Raw genomic sequence first — 21156 nt, 5'->3', positions numbered from 1 at the left:
TGTGATACTAACTAACTCTCATGTTTTTATTTATGTTAGGAGCATTAAAGGGGATGTCCAGGTTTGTGATGAGTCTGCAGTCAATCTTTGTGACTGCAGACTTCTGACTTCTCACAGTGCACACTGCACACTGTCAGGATTCTTTCGTGCTGGGGATTTACATTAATGCGGTCACATGCTGACTAGACATATGTGGCCTCCATCAATGAAAATGAACTGAGCGAGGCCGGGCTCGTCTAGTCAGAATGTGGTCAGAAGTATACAAATCGCATGCTTGTGCTGACATGACTGTCCACCGGCAGGGAAGAATCCTAAAAGTGTGCAGTGCATTAGTTGTGAGAATTCAGAAGCCTGCGATGTCAGGATTCAGCTCTGCAGGTTCCAGTAGTCATCACATGGACACGTCACTCATATGTGATTTTCATACTTGTGGTCCTGTGACAACGAACTTCTCTTCTGCTTCTCTGTTTTTCACTGAACATTGAAAGCATTAGGGAGAGCAGCTTGTGGGTATACAGCGCCCCAGAGTTCTGGTCGTTGCAGTAATGTCGCTCTGCCACTAAAGGGAGCGATGTTATGTCTGATTGCACTAAAGGAGTTCCTCTGACCAGGTATCACAAACACACATTACACTTCACACTCCGGTCACCAGGGGGAGTGGTTCTATCTACTAGGCCACTCCTCACACTCTGGTAAAACTGGGGGTTGGACGGGAAGTTTGGCAGAAAGAGAGTTCGGGAGAGGACCTGTCAGGGGTGGGATCCTGACAGCGGCCTAGAAAGAGGACAGATCGTTACGGAGCCGCGCCTGCACTACCTTGCAGCGGCATCTTAAGAAAGGGCACGAAGCGAAGTATAGTGTGGGGAAGTGAGAAGCGTGATCACAGCACAAAGAAGATAGAACCAGAAGGAGTCGTGCCTCTGAGATCGTGGCAACATCCTTCTGAGGCGCGTAGCCGGTGGCCGGAGCACCGAGAAAGTAAGAGACTCTACGCATTACTTTGAACCACGGCAGGACAGTTAACTCTAGGTTGGCTGTCTCACCTAAAACACCTAAGCAGACAAAGGAGGCAAGTGTGGGAGAGGGGCGACTCTAGGGTCACGGAAGAACTCCAGGCCTACCCCGTCATACGGGTGCGTCCTAGCCATATCATCTGGGGGACGGAGAGAGGAAAGAACATCAGAAGCAGACACGACAGTTGTGAGGACTATCCCGTGGTGCTCAGCAGGGAAGGACTACAACACACAGGCGCTAGTTGGTAGGCACTGATTTCCACCTGCAAATGGAACTCTGGATGTGCCTTCGGACCGGCCGGTCTCAGCCAGCCGTGTTAGCAGTGCTTTGGATTGCGGATCCCTAAGTCTCCAGTAAAGAGGTAAAGAGACTGCAACCCTGTGTCCTCGTTATTCATTGCACCTTGCACCACGCACGAAACCACCACCTTTCATTGGACGCCCCTTAGCAGGGTCACGGACCGGGTCTAGCAACCGTGACATCCTCAGAACAGAAGCAGAAGAGGCCCGGTACCGAGTACCCCGTGGCCCTGTGTGTGTCTGGTGGCGCTCCAGGTACATGACTAAGTGTGCAAATCACAATCACATATGTCCTGTGGGGGGAGGGCACCAAAATGAATTCTTGCCCCTGGTGCCAGAAACCCTAGATACACCTCTGCCGGTATGCTACTGCGAGCTGTGATCACCGGGTCCGGTGGAGGGATGTCTGTGCACAGGCAGTGAGGCAGGGACTAAGGGTGTGCACAGAGAGAGTGGAGACCCGGAGACTGCCCGTCCCAGTCTACGCTGTAGCCTGGAGCCCTCATTATCATAGGAATATGTCAGTTAATAAATTGTTTTCCTAAAGCTTTATAGTGCAGTTTTAGGTCAGAAAGGGATGGTTAGGGATGAGCTAGGAAGGTGCAGGGACAGGTAGTGATGGCTACTTGCGGACATGTGCGGCACTCGTGGTTTTGCACTTGCGATGATACAAAAAACACTTAGCAGTGTTTTTTCCATTGCTGCAAGTACCGCATTTGCCGGATCGCGGCAAAACCGCAAGTGCTGCACATGTCCACAAGTCCCATAGGGAATGAAAGAGGCCGAACACAGTGTTGCTGTAAGTGATCCATTACACCACAGATGCGGATGCAGCGCCCCAGAGATCTGGTCGTTGCAGTATGACACTCTGCCGCTAAGGGGAGTGATGGAATTCTGATGGCACTGAAGGAATTCTACTGACCAGGTATCACCAGCACACATTACACTTCCCACTCCGGCCACTAGGGGGAGAAAAAGGCTTTATTTATTGGGCCACTCCTCACACTGGTAAAACTAGGGGTTGGATAGGAAGTTAGTCAGAAGCTGACTGGGTTGGATTCAGGCAACATCCCATGGCAGGGGGTGTTGCAGGTTGAAGACACATGGGGTCCCTGTCAGGCGTGGGAACCTGGCAGGTATCTAGCGAACAGAGCAGAACGTTACGGAACCGCGCCTGCACACCCCGCGGTGGTATCCTAAGAGAGAGACACGAAGAGAAGGATATTGTGGAACAGTGAGAAACGAGATCAAGCACAAAGGAGAGCCAGTAGGAGTCGTGCCGTGAGACCGAGGCAACATCCTACTGAGGCGCGTAGCCGGTGGCCATAACACCGTGGGAGTAACTGACTCTAGGCCTTACTTCGAACTCCGCAGGACAGTTAATTATAGGTTGGCTGTCTACCTTAAATTTCCTACGAAGACATAGGGGGCAACGCGTGGAGAGGGGCATCTCTAGGGTCCCGGAAGAGCTCCGAGCCTTCCCGTCATACGGGTGCGTCCTAGCCATAACATACCTGGGGGACGAGAAACTAGTAACATCTGGAACTAACGAGAGAGAAATAAAGAGAACTAGAAAGTACGAACGAACAAGAACAGCAGTTGTGAGGACTATTCTGAATGCTCAGCAGGGTAGCACTACAACACACGGGCGCTAGTGGTAGGCACTGATTTCCACCTGCAAAGGGAACTCTGGATGTGCCCATCGGACCGGCCGGTCTCAGACAGCCCTGTTAAGGGTACTCTGGATTGAGGATCCTGAAGTCTTCAGTAAAGAGGTAAAGACACTGCAACCTTGTGTCCTCGTTATTGACTGCACCTCACACCATCACCATCTACCTTACTGGGAAGCCCTGGGGACATACTTCACCTGTGGGAAGGTATACCATCCAGGTGCCATTCCATCACCCCAGCGGACCCCACAGCAGCATCGGTCACCCTGACCGAACACCACAGGTGGCGTCACGAATCCCTGACAGACTGTACCACCTTTATTGGACGAATCCTTAGCAGGGTCGCGGACCAGGTCTAGCCACTGTGACAGCCTCAGAACCGAACCAGAGAGGACCGGTACCGAGAACTCGTGGCCCTGTGTCTGGGGGCGATCCACGGAAAAACTGCCGGATCTGCTGCAAAAGGCTACTTTCACATCAGTGATTTATTGCAAAGTCACTGCCGATAGTGTCATGCTCAGAAAAGGGGGAGGCAGCACTAAAAGTGCCTAGGGCAGCAGAAACTCTAAATACGGCCCTGCATATGGTCACAAAAATCATCCTATGTTAAGTTGAATAAAAGGGTCATCTTCCTAGGATTACCTCTTGTCACTGTATCACCAGAGCCCTTGGAGAGCGGTCGCCAGAGGCGTAGCTAGGGTTTTGGTCCAGAGGGGGCGAAGCTTCTGAGTGGGCCTCTGTTGTGAATTCCGCTCTTGGGCTCCTTCCGGTGGTTGTAAGTGGCACTTTTGTGAGTTCTGCTCTTGGGCTCCCTCTTGTGGTTTCAAGTGGTATGGCTGCTCCTTGGATTTAGCTGTCAGCAGCTGCTTCTACTGATTGTCTTTTCTGCTTGGCTATTTATGCCTGGCTCTTTCCTTCAGCCAGTGCCACTTGTAGATGGTTCCTGGTTGGATTCACATCTCTTTGGATTTCCCTGTTATCCTGACCAGTTCAGCAAAGCTAAGTTCTTGCTTGCTCTTTTCTGTCCACAGATTGTGGACTTATCCGTTCTGTGCTTTCTATATTTTGTCCAGCTTATCAGTATGAATTAACTCTGTGTTGCTGGAAGCTCTGGGAAGCAGATTTACTCTCCACACCTTTAGTCAGGTGTGGAGATTTTTGTAATCTCTGCGTGGATTTTTGTAGTGTTTTATACTGACCGCACAGTATTCCATCCTGTCCTATCTATCTAGCTAGACTGGCCTCCTGTGCTCATCCTGGTTTCATTCTGTGTATGTCTTTTCCCTCTCCACTCACAGTCATTATTTGTGGGGGGCTAATCTATCCTTTGGGGATTTTCTCTGAGGCAAGATAGTTTTCCTGCTTCTATCTTTAGGGGTAGTTAGCTCTTAGGCTGTGTCGAGGTGCCTAGGGAGAGTTAGGAGCATTTCACGGCTACTTCTAGTGTTGTGTTGAGCTTAGGGACTGCGGTCAGTACAGATACCACTTCCTTCAGAGCTCGTTCCATGTTGCTCCTAAACCACCAGATCATAACAGTACAAGTGGCCATAAATGAATTAAATGCATCTCAAAAAGAAGGAAAAAATTCTGAGCCATTTTTTTTCTGTGCTCTCTTTTTGTCTTTTTTTTTTTCCTCTTGACCTTTGGGTGGTGCAGGATTTGTGCTCTGGCATGGATGTTCAGGGTTTGTTTTCTCGTGTGGATCAACTTGCTGCAAGATTACAGAGTATCCAAGATTATGTTGTCCAGACTCCGGCATTGGAGCCTAAAATTCCTACTCCTGATTTGTTTTTTGGAGACAGATCCAAGTTTTTGAACTTTAAAAATAACTGCAAATTGTTTTTTGCTTTGAAACCCCGTTCTTCTGGCGATCCCATTCAGCAAGTAAAAATCATCATATCCTTGCTGCGTGGTGACCCTCAGGACTGGGCATTCTCCCTTGAATCAGGGGATCCGGCATTGCTGAATGTAGATGCATTTTTTCAAGCGCTCGGAATATTGTATGATGAACCTAATTCTGTGGATCATGCAGAAAAAACCCTGTTGGCCTTGTGTCAAGGTCAGGAAGCGGCAGAATTATACTGCCAGAAATTTAGGAAATGGTCTGTGCTTACTAAATGGAATGAGGATGCTCTGGCTGCTATTTTCAGAAAGGGTCTTTCTGAAGCCCTTAAAGATGTTATGGTGGGCTTCCCTACGCCTACTGGTTTGAGCGAGTCTATGTCTCTAGCCATTCAGATTGATCGGCGTTTGCGCGAGCGCAAAGCTGTGCACCATATGGCAGTGCCCTCTGAGCAGAGTCCTGAATCTATGCAATGTGATAGGATTTTGACTAAAACAGGACGGCAGGAATTCAGACGTCAGAATAGGTTGTGTTTTTACTGTGGTGATTCTGCTCATGTTATTTCTGATTGCCCTAAGCGTACTAGGAGGGTCACTAGGTCTGTTACCATTAATACTGTACAGCCTAAATTTCTTTTATCTGTGACCCTGATTTGCTCATTGTCGTTTTTTTTCTGTCATGGCATTTGTGGATTCAGGCGCTGCCCTGAACCTAATGGACTTAGAATTCGCCAGGCGCTGTGGTTTTTCCTTGCAGCCTTTGCAGAACCCTATTCCTTTGAGGGGCATTGATGCTACTCCATTGGCCAAGGATAAACCTCAGTACTGGACGCAGATGACCATGTACATGGCTCCTGCACATCAGGAAAATTGCTGTTTTCTGGTGTTGCATAACCTGCATGATGTTGTTGTACTGGGTTTTCCATGGTTACAGGAACATAATCCGGTGCTGGATTGGAAAACTATGTCTGTGACTAGTTGGGGTTGTCAAGGGGTACATAGTGACGTTCCTTTGATGTCAATTTCCTCTTCCCCCTCTTCTGAGGTCACTGAGTTTTTGTCGGATTTCCAGGATGTATTTGATGAGCCCAAGTCCAGTTCCCTTCCTCCACATAGGGACTGTGATTGTGCTATTAACTTGATTCCAGGTTGTAAGTTCCCTAAAGGCCGACTTTTCAATCTGTCTGTGCCAGAGCATGCCGCCATGCGGAGCTATGTTAAGGAATCTTTGCAGAAAGGGCATATTCGGCCGTCTTCGTCACCATTGGGAGCGGGTTTCCTTTTTGTTGCTAAGAAGGATGGCTCCTTGAGACCCTGTATAGATTATCGTCTTCTTAATAAGATCACGGTCAAATTCCAATACCCCTTGCCTTTGCTTACTGATTTGTTTGCTCAGATTAAGGGGGCTAGTTGATTTACTAAGATTTACCTCCGAGGGGCATATAATCTTGTTCGTATTAAACAGGGTGACAAATGGAAAACTGCATTTAATACGCCCGAAGGCCATTTTGAATACCTTGTGATGCCATTTGGGCTCTCTAATGCTCCATCTGTGTTCCAGTCCTTCATGCATGATATTTTCCGCAATTATCTTGATAAATTCATGGTTGTATATTTGGATGATATTTTGATTTTTTCCGATGATTGGGAGACTCATGTGAAGCAGGTCAGGATGGTGTTCCAGATCCTTTGTGATAATGCTTTGTTTGTGAAGGGACCTAAGTGCCTATTCGGAGTTCAGAAGGTCTCTTTTTTGGGTTTTATTTTTTCTCCCTCGTCTATAGAAATGGATCCAGTTAAGGTCCAAGCTATTCATGACTGGATTCAACCCACATCTGTGAAGGGCCTTCAAAAATTTTGCGGCTTTGCTAATTTCTATCGCCGTTTCATTGCCAACTTTTCCAGTGTGGTTAAGCCCCTTACTGATTTGACGAAGAAAGGCGCTGATGTGATGAATTGGTCCTCTGCGCCTGTTGAGGCCTTTCAGGAACTTAAACGCCGATTTACTTCTGCCCCTGTGTTGCGTCAGCCCGATGTTTCTCTTCCTTTTCAGGTTGAGGTCGACGCTTCTGAGATTGGGGCAGGGGCCGTTTTGTCTCAGAGGGAATCTGATGGTTCTTTGATGAAACCGTGTGCTTTTTTTTCTAGAAAGTTTTCGCCTGCGGAACGCAATTATGATGTCGGCAATCAGGAGTTGTTGGCTATGAAGTGGGCGTTTGAGGAGTGGCGACATTGGCTTGAGGGAGCTAAGCACCGCATTGTGGTCCTGACTGATCATAAGAATCTGATTTACCTCGAGTCGGCCAAGCGGCTGAATCCTAGACAGGCTTGATGGTCCCTGTTTTTCTCCCGTTTTCATTTTGTGGTCTCGTATCTTCCGGGATCTAAGAATGTTAAGGCTGATGCCCTCTCTAGGAGTTTTTCGCCTGATTCTCCTGGAGTCCTTGAGCCGGTTGGCATTCTTAAGGAAGGGGTGATTCTTTCTGCCATCTCCCCTGATTTGCGGCGGGTGCTTCAGGAATTTCAGGCTGATAGGCCTGACCGCTGTCCTGTGGGGAAGCTGTTTGTTCCTGATGGATGGACAAGTAAGGTGATTTCTGAGGTTCATTGTTCAGTGTTGGCTGGTCATCCTGGGATTTTTGGTACCAGAGATTTGGTTGCTAGGTCCTTTTGGTGGCCTTCCTTGTCGCGCGATGTGCGTGCTTTTGTGCAGTCCTGTGGGACTTGCACCCGAGCCAAGCCTTGCTGTTCCCGCGCTAGTGGGTTGCTTTTGCCTTTGCCGGTCCCTGAGAGGCCCTGGACGCATATTTCCATGGATTTTATTTAGGATCTTCCTGTTTCCCAGAAGATGTCTGTTATCTGGGTTGTTTGTGACCGGTTCTCTAAAATGGTCCATCTGGTACCTTTGCCTAAGTTGCCTTCCTCCTCAGATCTGGTTCCATTGTTTTTTCAGCATGTGGTTCGTTTGCATGGCATTCCGGAGAATATTGTGTCTGACAGAGGTTTTCAGTTTGTCTCTAGGTTTTGGCGGGCCTTTTGTGCTAGGATGGGCATTGATTTGTCTTTTTCTTCGGCGTTTCATCCTCAGACTAATGGCCAAACTGAGCGAACTAATCAGACCTTGGAGACCTATTTGAGATGCTTTGTGTCTGCTGATCAGGATGATTGGGTGTCTTTCTTGCCGTTGGCCGAGTTTGCCCTTAATAATCGGGCTAGTTCGGCTACTTTGGTTTCACCTTTCTTTTGTAATTTTGGTTTTCATCCTCGTTTTTCTTCTGGGAAGGTTGAGCCTTCTGATTGCCCTGGTGTTGATTCTGTGGTGGACAGGCTGCAGCAGATTTGGACTCATGTGGTGGACAATTTGACGTTGTCTCAGGAAAGGGCTCAACGTTTTGCTAACCGCCATCGGTGTGTTGGCCCCCGGCTTCGTGTGGGGGATTTGGTTTTGTTGTCTTCTCGTCATGTTCCTATGAAGGTTTCTTCCCCTAAGTTTAAGCCTCGGTTTATTGGTCCTTATAAAATTTCTGAAAGTATTAATCCAGTGTCTTTTCGTTTGGCTCTTCCAGCCTCTTTTGCCATTCATAATGTTTTCCATAGATCTTTGTTGTGGAGATATGTGGTGCCCGTTGTTCCCTCGGTTGACCCTCCTGCTCCGGTGTTGGTTGAGGGAGAGTTGGAATATGAGGTTGAGAAGATTTTGGATTCTCGTTTTTCGAGGCGGAGGCTTCAGTATCTTGTCAAGTGGAAGGGTTATGGCCAGGAGGATAATTCTTGGGTTGTTGCCTCCGATGTCCATGCCACCGATTTGGTTCGTGCTTTTCACTTGGCTCGTCCTGATCGGCCTGGGGGCTCTGGTGAGGGTTCGGTGACCCCTCCTCAAGGGGGGGTACTGTTGTGAATTCCGCTCTTGGGCTCCCTCCGGTGGTTGTAAGTGGCACTTTTGTGATTTCTGCTCTTGGGCTCCCTCTTGTGGTTTCAAGTGGTATGGCTGCTCCTTGGATTTAGCTGTCAGCAGCTGCTTCTACTGATTGTCTTTTCTGCTCGGCTATTTATGCCTGGCTCTTTCCTTCAGCCAGTGCCACTTGTAGATGGTTCCTGGTTGGATTCACATCTCTTTGGATTTCCCTGTTATCCTGACCAGTTCAGCAAAGCTAAGTTCTTGCTTGCTCTTTTCTGTCCACAGATTGTGGACTTATCCATTCTGTGCTTTCTATATTTTGTCCAGCTTAACAGTATGAATTAACTCTGTGTTGCTGGAAGCTCTGGGAAGCAGATTTACCCTCCACACCTTTAGTAAGGTGTGGAGATTTTTGTAATCTCTGCGTGGATTTTTGCAGTGTTTTATACTGACCGCACAGTATTCCATCCTGTCCTATCTATCTAGCTAGACTGGCCTCCTGTGCTCATCCTGGTTTCATTCTGTGTATGTCTTTTCCCTCTCCACTCACAGTCATTATTTGTGGGGGGGGGCTAATCTATCCTTTTAGCACAGGGAGGTCAGACTAACTAAATAGACCGAGGATAGGAAAGGTATCTTTGCGGTCAGCACAAAAACTAAAAAAGACCACGCAGAGTGTGCAAAAAGACCCCCGCACCGACTCACGGTGCGGAGGCGCCACCCTGCATCCCAGAGCTTCCAGCTAGCAAGACAAAATAATGAAAGCAAGCTGGACTAGAAAACCATGAATAGAAAATAACAAACGGGGACTTAGCTTCTTGCAGGAAGAGACAAGTCTCAGAAAGATCCAAGAGCGAACTGAAGCAATGCAGAAACATTGACAGCTGGCATGGAGTAACGATCTAAGTGGAGTTAAATAGAGCAGCAAACCAAAGGATAAACCCCGTCACCTGTGTAAGGAACCTCAGAAGCAGCAGCTCCACTCACAGCCACCAGAGGGAGCCCACGGACAGAACTCACCAAAGTACCATTCACAACCACAGGAGGGAGCTCGACAACAGAATTCACAACAGTACCCCCCCCTTGAGGAGGGGTCACCGAACCCTCACCAGAGCCCCCAGGCCGATCAGGATGAGCCAAATGAAAGGCACAAACTAGATCGGCAGCATGAACATCAGAGGCAAAAACCCAGGAATTATCCTCCTGACCATAACCCTTCCACTTGACCAGGTACTGGAGTTTCCGTCTTGAAACACGAGAATCCAAAATCTTCTCCACCACATACTCCAACTCCCCCTCGACCAACACCGGGGCTGGAGGATCAACGGAGGGAACCATAGGCGCCACGTATCTCCGCAACAACGACCTATGGAACACATTATGGATGGCAAAAGAAGCTGGAAGGTCCAAACGAAATGACACAGGATTAAGAATTTCAGAAATCTTATATGGCCCAATGAAACGAGGCTTAAACTTAGGAGAGGAAACCTTCATAGGAACATGACGAGACGACAACCAAACCAAATCCCGAACCCGAAGTCGGGGACCAACACAGCGCCGGCGGTTAGCGAAACGTTGAGCCTTCTCCTGGGACAATGTCAAATTGTCCACCACATGAGTCCAAATCTGCTGCAACCTGTCCACCACAGTATCCACACCAGGACAGTCCGAAGGCTCAACCTGCCCTGAAGAGAAACGAGGATGGAAACCAGAATTGCAGAAAAAAGGAGAAACCAAAGTAGCCGAGCTGGCCCGATTATTAAGGGCGAACTCAGCCAAAGGCAAGAAGGACACCCAAGCATCCTGATCAGCAGAAACAAAGCATCTCAGATATGTTTCCAAAGTCTGATTAGTTCGTTCGGTTTGGCCATTAGTCTGAGGATGGAAAGCCGAAGAAAAAGACAAATCAATGCCCATCTTAGCACAAAAGGACCGCCAAAACCTTGAAACAAACTAGGAACCTCTGTCCGAGACGATGTTCTCCGGAATGCCATGCAAACGAACCACATGCTGGAAAAACAATGGCACCAAATCAGAGGAGGAAGGTAATTTAGACAAGGGTACCAAATGGACCATCTTAGAGAAGCGATCACAAACCACCCAAATGACCGACATCCTTTGAGAAACAGGGAGATCAGAAATAAAATCCATGGAAATATGCGTCCTGGGCCTCTTCGGGACCGGCAAGGGCAAAAGCAACCCACTGGCACGAGTCAGCAAGGCTTAGCCCGAGCACAAGTCCCACAGGACTGCACAAAAGAACGCACATCCCGCGACAAAGAAGGCCACCAAAAGGATCTAGCCACCAAATCTCTGGTACCAAAGATTCCAGGATGACCAGCCAACACCGAACAATGAACCTCAGAGATAACTCTACTAGTCCATCTATCAGGGACAAACAGTTTCTCCGTAGGACAACGGTCAGGTCTATCAGCCTGAAACTTCTGCAGCACGCGCCGCAAATCAGGGGAGATGGCAGACAAAATTACCCCCTCTTTAAGAATACCCGCCGGCTCCGGAACACCCGGAGAGTCAGGCACAAAACTCCTCGACAGGGCATCAGTCTTCACATTCTTAGATCCCGGAAGGTATGAAACCACAAAATCAAAACGGGAGAAAAAGAGCGACCATCGAGCCTGTCTAGGATTCAACCGTTTGGCAGACTCGAGATAAGTCAAATTCTTTTGATCCGTCAAGACCACTACGCGATGTTTAGCTCCTTCAAGCCAATGTCGCCACTCCTCGAATGCCCACTTCATGGCCAACAACTCTCGATTGCCAACATCATAATTGCGCTCAGCAGGCGAGAATTTTCTAGAAAAGAAGGCACAAGGTTTCATCACCGAGCCATCAGAACTTCTTTGCGACAAAACAGCCCCTGCTCCAATCTCAGAAGCATCAACCTCGACCTGAAACGGGAGCGAAACATCTGGCTGGCACAGCACAGGGGCAGAAGAAAAACGACGCTTCAACTCCTGAAAAGCCTCTACAGCCGCAGAGGACCAATTGACCACATCAGCACCTTTCTTGGTCAAATCAGTCAACGGTTTAGCAACACTAGAAAAATTAGCGATGAAGCGACGGTAAAAATTAGCAAAGCCCAGGAACTTCTGTAGGCTCTTCACCAATGTCGGCTGAGTCCAATCATAAATGGCCTGGACCTTAACAGGGTCCATCTCGATAGTAGAAGGGGAAAAAATGAAACCCAAAAACGAAACCTTCTGAACTCTTAGAGACACTTAGACCCCTTCACAAACAAGGAATTCGCACGAAGGACCTGGAACACCATTCTGACCTGCTTCACATGAGACTCCCAATCATCCGAAAAGACCAAAATGTCATCCAAATATACAATCATGAATCTATCCAGGTACTCTCGGAAGATGTCATGCATAAAGGACTGAAACACAGATGGAGCATTAGAAAGCCCGAATGGCATAACCAGGTACTCAAAATGGCCCTCGGGCGTATTAAATGCTGTTTTCCATTCATCGCCCTGTTTAATTCGCACAAGATTATACGCCCCTCGAAGATCTATCTTGGTGAACCAACTAGCCCCCTTAATCCGAGCAAACAGATCAGACATCAGCGGCAAAGGATACTGAAATTTGACTGTGATCTTATTAAGAAGGCGGTAATCAATACAAGGTCTTAAAGAGCCATCCTTCTTGGCCACAAAAAAGAACCCTGCTCCCAATGGTGACGACGACGGGCGAATATGACCCTTCTCCAAGGATTCCTTTATATAACTCCGCATAGCAGCGTGCTCTGGCACAGATAAATTAAACAGTCGGCCCTTAGGAAAGTTAATACCGGGAATCAAATTAATAGCACAATCGCAATCCCTATGAGGAGGTAGGGCACCGGATTTGGGCTCCTCAAATACATCCCGGTAATCTGATAAAAACTCAGGGACTTCAGAAGGAGTGGAAGGCAAAATTGACAACAATGGAACATCACCATGTACCCCTTGACAACCCCAGCCGGACACAGACATAGATTTCCAATCCAATACTGGATTATGGACCTGTAGCCATGGCAACCCCAAAACGACCACATCATGCAGATTATGCAACACAAAAAAGCGAATATCCTCCTGATGTGCAGGAGCCATGCACATGGTCAATTGCGTCCAGTATTGAGGTTTATTCTTGGCCAAAGGTGTAGCATCAATTCCTCTCAATGGAATAGGATACTGCAAGGACTCCAAGGAAAAACCACAGCGCCTGGCAAACTCTAAGTCCATCAAATTCAGGGCAGCGCCTGAATCCACAAATGCCATAACAGAATAGGACGACAGAGAGCAAATCAGAGTAACGGACAAAAGAAATTTAGACTGTACTGTACCAATGGTGGCAGACCTAGCGAACCGCTTAGTGCGCTTAGGACAATCGGAGATAGCATGAGTGGATTCACCACAGTAAAAACACAGTCCATTCCGACGTCTGTGTTCTTGCCGTTCAGCTCTGGTCAAAGTCCTATCACACTGCATAGGCTCAGGCCTATTCTCAGAGAACACCGCCAAATGGTGCACAGCTTTGCGCTCACACAAGCGCCGATCGAACTGAATGGCCAAGGACATAGACTCATTCAGACCAGCAGGCGTGGGAAATTGTTGTGAAAGGTAATTCAGTACCACAATGGACATAGAGGTCAGCGCACATACAGTGACCTGGCAATAACCCAAAAAACAAGAACGAGCTCTGAGACGTGGGAACTCTGTTGACCGCAATCCCTAATCCTCTCAAACCACACTAAAGGCAGCCGTGGATTGCGCCTAACGCTCCCTATGCAACTCGGCACGGCCTGAGAAACTAGCTAGCCTGAAGATAGAAAATAAGCCTACCTTGCCTCAGAGAAATACCCCAAAGGAAAAGGCAGCCCCCACATATAATGACTGTGAGTTAAGATGAAAAGACAAACGTAGAGATGAAATAGATTTAGCAAAGTGAGGCCCAACTTTCTGAACAGAGCGAGGATAGGAAAGGTAACTTTGCGGTCAACACAAAACCCTACAAACACCACGCAAAGGGGGCAAAAAGACCCTCCGTACCGAACTAACGGCACGGAGGTACACCCTCTGCGTCCCAGAGCTTCCAGCAAGCAGTAAAAAACAAATTGACAAGCTGGACAAAAAAAAACAGCAAACAAATAGCAAAGAGGAACTTAGCTATGCAGAGCAGCAGGCCACAGTAACGATCCAGGAGGAAACAGGTCCAATACAAGAACATTGACTGGAGGCCAGGATCAAAGCACTAGGTGGAGTTAAATAGAGCAGCACCCAACGACTTCACCACATCACCTGAGGAAGGAAACTCAGAAGCCGCAGTACCACTTTCCTCCACCAACGGAAGCTCACAGAGAGAACCAGCCGAAGTACCACTTGTGACCACAGGAGGGAGCTCTGCCACAGAATTCACAACAGGAAATCCCACCATGACATCCTTAAGGGCTTCAGAAAGACCCTTTCTGAAAATTGCCGCCAGGGCACATTCATTCCACTGAGTAAGCACAGACCACTTTCTAAACTTCTGACAGTACACCTCCGCCTCATCCTGACCCTGACACAATGCCAGCAAGATTTTCTCTGCCTGATGCACGGAATTTGGTTCATCATAAAGCAATCCAAGCGCCAGAAAAAACGCATCAACATCACGCAATGCAGGATCTCCTGGCGCAAGGGAAAATGCAATGGCATCAAATCAGAGGAGGAAGGCAATTTAGACAAGGGTACCAAATGGACCATCTTAGAGAAGCGATCACAGACCACCCAAATGACTGACATCTTTTGAGAGACGGGAAGATCTGAAATAAAATCCATAGAGATATGTGTCCAAGGCCTCTTCGGGACCGGCAAGGGCAAAAGCAACCCACTGGCACGAGAACAGCAGGGCTTAGCCCGAGCACAAATCCCAAAGGGCTGCACAAAAGTACGCACATCCCGCGACAGAGATGGCCACCAAAAGGATCTAGCCACTAACTCTCTGGTACCAAAGATTCCAGGATGACCAGCCAACACCGAACAATGAACCTCAGAGATAACTTTATTCGTCCACCTATCAGGGACAAACAGTTTCTCCGCTGGGCAACGATCAGGTTTATTAGCCTGAAATTTTTGCAGCACCCGCCGCAAATCAGGGGAGATGGCAGACACAATTACTCCCTCTTTGAGGATACCCGCCGGCTCAGATACACCCGGAGAGTCGGGCACAAAACTCCTAGACAGAGCATCCGCCTTCACATTTTTAGAGCCCGGAAGGTATGAAATCACAAAGTCAAAACAGGCAAAAAACAACGACCAACGAGCTTGTCTAGGATTTAACCGCTTGGCGGACTCGAGATAAGTCAAGTTCTTATGATCAGTCAAGACTACCACGCGATGCTTAGCTCCTTCAAGCCAATGACGCCACTCCTCGAATGCCCACTTCATGGCCAGCAACTCTCGATTGCCCACATCATAAATTCGCTCAGCAGGCGAAAACTTCCTGGAAAAGAAGGCGCATGGTTTCATCACCGAGCAATCAAAACTTCTCTGCGACAAAACAGCCCCTGCTCCAATCTCAGAAGCATCAACCTCGACCTGGAACGGAAGCGAAACATCTGGTTGACCCAACACAGGGGCAGAAGAAAAACGACGCTTCAACTCTTGAAAAGCTTCCACCGCAGCAGAAGACCAATTGACCAAATCAGCACCTTTCTTGGTCAAATCGGTCAATGGTTTAGCAATACTAGAAAAATTGCAGATGAAGCGACGATAAAAATTAGCAAAGCCCAGGAACTTTTGCAGACTTTTCAGAGATGTCGGCTGAGTCCAATTATGGATGGCTTGGACCTTAACAGGGTCCATCTCGATAGTAGAAGGGGAAAAGATGAACCCCAAAAATGAAACCTTCTGAACACCAAAGAGACACTTTGATCCCTTCACAAACAAAGAATTAGCACGCAGGACCTGAAACACCGTTCTGACCTGCTTCACATGAGACTCCCAATCATCCGAAAAGATCAAAATGTCATCTAAGTACACAATCAGGAATTTATCCAGGTACACTCGGAAGATGTCATGCATAAAGGACTGAAACACTGATGGAGCATTGGCAAGTCCGAATGGCATTACTAGATACTCAAAATGGCCCTCGGGCGTATTAAATGCAGTTTTCCACTCATCGCCTCACTTAATACGCACAAGATTATACGCACCACGAAGATCTATCTTGGTGAACCAACTAGCCCCCTTAATCCGAGCAAACAAATCAGATAACAATGGCAAGGGGTACTGAAATTTAACCGTGATCTTATTTAGAAGGCGGTAATCTATACAAGGTCTCAGTGAACCATCCTTCTTGGCTACAAAAAAGAACCCTGCTCCTAATGGCGACGATGACGGGCGAATATGCCCCTTCTCCAAAGACTCCTTCACATAACTCCGCATAGCGGCGTGCTCAGGCACAGATAAATTAAACAGTCGACCTTTTGGGAATTTACTACCAGGAATCAAATCGATAGTACAATCACAATCCCTATGCGGAGGTAGGGTATCGGACTTGGGCTCATCAAATAAATCCCGGTAATCAGACAAGAACTCAGGAACCTCAGAAGGGGTGGATGATGAAATAGTCAGAAGTGGGACATCACCATGTACCCCCTGACAACCCCAGCTGGACACAGACATGGATTTCCAATCTAATACTGGATTATGGACTTGTAGCCATGGCAACCCCAACACGACCACATCATGCAGATTATGCAACACCAGAAAGCGAATAACCTCCTGATGTGCAGGAGCCATGCACATGGTCAGCTGGGTCCAGTACTGAGGCTTATTCTTGGCCAAAGGCGTAGCATCAATTCCTCTCAATGGAATAGGACACTGCAAGGGCTCCAAGATAAACCCACAACGCCTAGCATACTCCAAGTCCATCAAATTCAGAGCAGCGCCTGAGTCCACAAATGCCATGACAGAATACGATGACAAAGAGCAGATCAAGGTAACAGACAAAAGAAATTTTGACTGTACCGTACCAATGGTGGCAGACCTAGCGAACCGCTTAGTGCGCTTAGGACAATCAGAGATAGCATAAGTGGAATCACCACAGTAGAAACACAGCCCATTGAGACGTCTGTGTTCTTGCCGTTCAACTCTCTGTCAAAGTCCTATCGCACTGCATAGGCTCAGGTTTAAGCTCAGGTAATACCGCCAAATGGTGCACAGATTTACGCTCGCGCAAGCGTCGACCGATCTGAATGGCCAAAGACATAGACTCATTCAGACCAGCAGGCATAGGAAATCCCACCATGACATCCTTAAGGGCTTCAGAGAGACCTTTTCTGAAAATAGCTGCGAGCGCACCTTCATTCCACTGAGTGAGTACGGACCACTTTCTAAATTTCTGACAATATACCTCTATTTCATCCTGACCCTGACACAGAGCCAGCAAATTCTTCTCTGCCTGATCCACAGAATTAGGCTCATCGTACAGCAATCCGAGCGCCAGGAAAAATGCATCGATATTACTTAATGCAGGATCTCCTGACGCAAGAGAAAATGCTCAGTCCTGAGGGTCACCACGCAAAAAAGAAATAATGATCCTAACTTGTTGAACTGGGTCACCAGAGGAGCGAGGTTTCAAAGCCAGAAATAGTTTACAATTATTTTTGAAACTCAGAAATTTAGTTCTATCTCCAAAAAACAAATCAGGAGTAGGAATTCTCGGTTCTAACATAGAATTCTGAACCACAAAGTCTTGAATACTTTGTACTCTTGCCGTGAGCTGATCCACACATGAAGACAGACCTTTAATGTCCATTGCTACACCTGTGTCCTGAACCACCCAAATGTCTAGGGGAAAAAAAAGGCAAAACACAGTGCAAAGAAAAAAAAAATGGTCTCAGAACTTCTTTTTTCCCTCTATTGGGAATGATTAGTACTTTAGGCCTCCAGTACTGTTGTGAAAGGTAATTCAGTACCACAATGGACATAGAGGTCAGCGCACATACAGTGACCTGGCAATAACCCCAAAAACAAGAACGAGCTCTGAGACGTGGGAACTCTGTTGTTGTTGTATGCAACTCGGCACGGCCTGAGAAACTAGCTAGCCTGAAGATAGAAAATAAGCCTACCTTGCCTCAGAGAAATACCCCAAAGGAAAAGGCAGCCCCCACATATAATGACTGTGAGTTAAGATGAAAAGACAAACGTAGAGATGAAATAGATTTAGCAAAGTGAGGCCCAACTTTCTGAACAGAGCGAGGATAGGAAAGGTAACTTTGCGGTCAACACAAAACCCTACAAACACCACGCAAAGGGGGCAAAAAGACCCTCCGTACCGAACTAACGGCACGGAGGTACACCCTCTGCGTCCCAGAGCTTCCAGCAAGCAGTAAAAAACAAATTGACAAGCTGGACAAAAAAAAACAGCAAACAAATAGCAAAGAGGAACTTAGCTATGCAGAGCAGCAGGCCACAGGAACGATCCAGGAGGAAACAGGTCCAATACAAGAACATTGACTGGAGGCCAGGATCAAAGCACTAGGTGGAGTTAAATAGAGCAGCACCCGACTTCACCACATCACCTGAGGAAGGAAACTCAGAAGCCGCAGTACCACTTTCCTCCACCAACGGAAGCTCACAGAGAGAACCAGCCGAAGTACCACTTGTGACCACAGGAGGGAGCTCTGCCACAGAATTCACAACAGGAAATCCCACCATGACATCCTTAAGGGCTTCAGAAAGACCCTTTCTGAAAATTGCCGCCAGGGCACATTCATTCCACTGAGTAAGCACAGACCACTTTCTAAACTTCTGACAGTACACCTCCGCCTCATCCTGACCCTGACACAATGCCAGCAAGATTTTCTCTGCCTGATGCACGGAATTTGGTTCATCATAAAGCATTCCAAGCACCAGAAAAAACGCATCAACATCACGCAATGCAGGATCTCCTGGCGCAAGGGAAAATGCCCAGTCTTGAGGGTCACCACGCAACAAAGAAATAATGATTTTTACTTGTTGAGCAGGGTCACCAGAGGAGCGGGGTTTCAAAGCTAGAAACAGTTTATAATTATTTTTGAAATTCAGAAACTTAGATCTATTCCCAGAAAATAAATCAGGAATAGGAATTCTAGGCTCTAACATCAGATTCTGAACCACAAAATCTTGAATGTTTTGTACCCTTGCAGTGAGATGATCCACACAAGAGGACAGACCTTGAATGTCCATGTCTACACCTGTGTCCTGAACCACCCAAAGGTATAGGGGAAAAGAAAGACAAAACACAGTGCAAAGAAAAAAAATGGTCTCAGAACTTCTCTTATCCCTCTATTGAGATGCATTAATACTTTGGGCCAGCTGTACTGTTATGACCTGGTGGTTAGGAGCACCAGGAATGACCTGATAGTTAAACCTCAAACAGGACAAGCTCTGGGATGTGGGAGCTCTGCTGACCGCAATCCCTAATCCTATCACACACACTAGAAATAGCCGTGGAGCGCTCCTGACGCTCCCTAGGTGCCTCGTCACAGCCTAAGAACTAGCTAGCCCTAGAGATAGAAAATAAAGCCTACCTTGCCTCAGAGAAATTACCCCAAAGGAAAAGGCAGCCCCCCACAAATATTAACTGTGAGTTAAGATGAAAGTCACAAACACAGAAATGAAACAGGTTTTAGCACAGGGAGGCCAGACTAACTAAATAGACCGAGGATAGGAAAGGTATCTTTGCGGTCAGCACAAAAACTAAAAAAGACCACGCAGAGTGTGCAAAAAGACCCCCGCACCGACTCACGGTGCGGAGGCGCCACCCTGCATCCCAGAGCTTCCAGCTAGCAAGACAAAATAATGAAAGCAAGCTGGACTAGAAAACCATGAATAGAAAATAACAAACGGGGACTTAGCTTCTTGCAGGAAGAGACAGGTTTCAGAAAGATCCAAGAGCGAACTGAAGCAATGCAGAAACATTGACAGCTGGCATGGAGTAACGATCTAAGTGGAGTTAAATAGAGCAGCAAACCAAAGGATAAACCCCGTCACCTGTGTAAGGAACCTCAGAAGCAGCAGCTCCACTCACAGCCACCAGAGGGAGCCCACGGACAGAACTCACCAAAGTACCATTCACGACCACAGGAGGGAGCTCGACAACAGAATTCACAACAGTTGAGCTTAGGGACTGCGGTCAGTACAGATACCACTTCTGTCAGAGCTCGTTCCATGTTGCTCCTAAACCACCAGATCATAACAGGCCTCTAACCAGGTAACCTTGATTACAACTTGGTGACGCGCCCTAATACTGAAGGAGAACCTCAGCAGATGACCGCACTATTACTGAACATATAAGAGATCAAACTACAGTTACAGATAATGACTTACCGCTGACGTCCTTTCTGATGAAATCGTTCACTTTTCCAGTCTTTTCCATCTGGCCCAGACCGACATGACAACTTCTTCCAGCAACGACTCACCTGCAGAGAATACAACAAAGACACGTTTCACTTCTCATATTCCAGCCATCACCATCTATTCCCAACATGGACAAACTCCTCATCCTGCTGATACCCCAATACTGAGCCGCTGCTGCCGTATGTGTCACTATTACTGCACCTGATAACCCAATACTGAGCCGCTGCTGCCGTATATGTCCCTATTACTGCCCCTGATACCCCAATACTGAGCTGCTGCTGCCGTATGTGTCCCTGTTACTGCACCTACTGTGTGGTTCTCTGTGCCCTCTAAATTCTAAAGCACCACTCTATAATATAGTAATTCAGGGTGCAAGTGCCCTAGAAAACAGTGCCCATATTTTGCCCCTAAAAAGTAATATTGCCCTGTGTGCCCCTTTGATAGCCAGAGTAACCTGAGTTCCCCTATAACAGTAAGTACCCACTTTACATTTAATAAAGTCCTGAGTCTCCCCCTGTACAGCTCCCCTTTACACAGCATGATGCTCTCTTATACACAGTATACCGACCCCTTAGTAGGCCTCAAACTGTTTGATGGCTCGAACAATGTATAATGACCCCCACACTGTAATCTCCATACTGTATGATGGCCCCCTAGATAGCCTCCATATACAGTAGCATAATGCACCAAATAGTCCACAATATAGTATAATGCACTCCCCATAAGCAGACTCTATAGCATACGGCAGCCCCCATAGGCAGACACTGTAATAAGGCAGCACCCCCATATAGGCAGACCCTGTAATAAGGCAGCACCCCCATAGTCAGACCCTGTAATAAGGCAGCACCCCCATAGTCAGACCCTGTAATAAGGCAGCACCCCTATAGGCAGACCCTGTAATGAGGCAGCACCCCCATAGTCAGACCCTGTTTAGCTCTATTTCGGGCGCATCGCACGCCCAAAATGGGCGTGCTCTAGCGATGTGCCGTCATTGAGTGACGGACCCTGGGACACGGGCTGCAGCATTTCCGGGTCCGTCACTGC

This window comes from Ranitomeya imitator, chromosome 4 (assembly GCF_032444005.1).
Source record: "Ranitomeya imitator isolate aRanImi1 chromosome 4, aRanImi1.pri, whole genome shotgun sequence".
In the NCBI taxonomy this organism is placed as follows: Eukaryota; Metazoa; Chordata; class Amphibia; order Anura; family Dendrobatidae; genus Ranitomeya; species Ranitomeya imitator.
The sequence above is the reverse complement of the archived record's forward strand: the minus strand, read 5'-3'. Positions refer to the sequence as shown.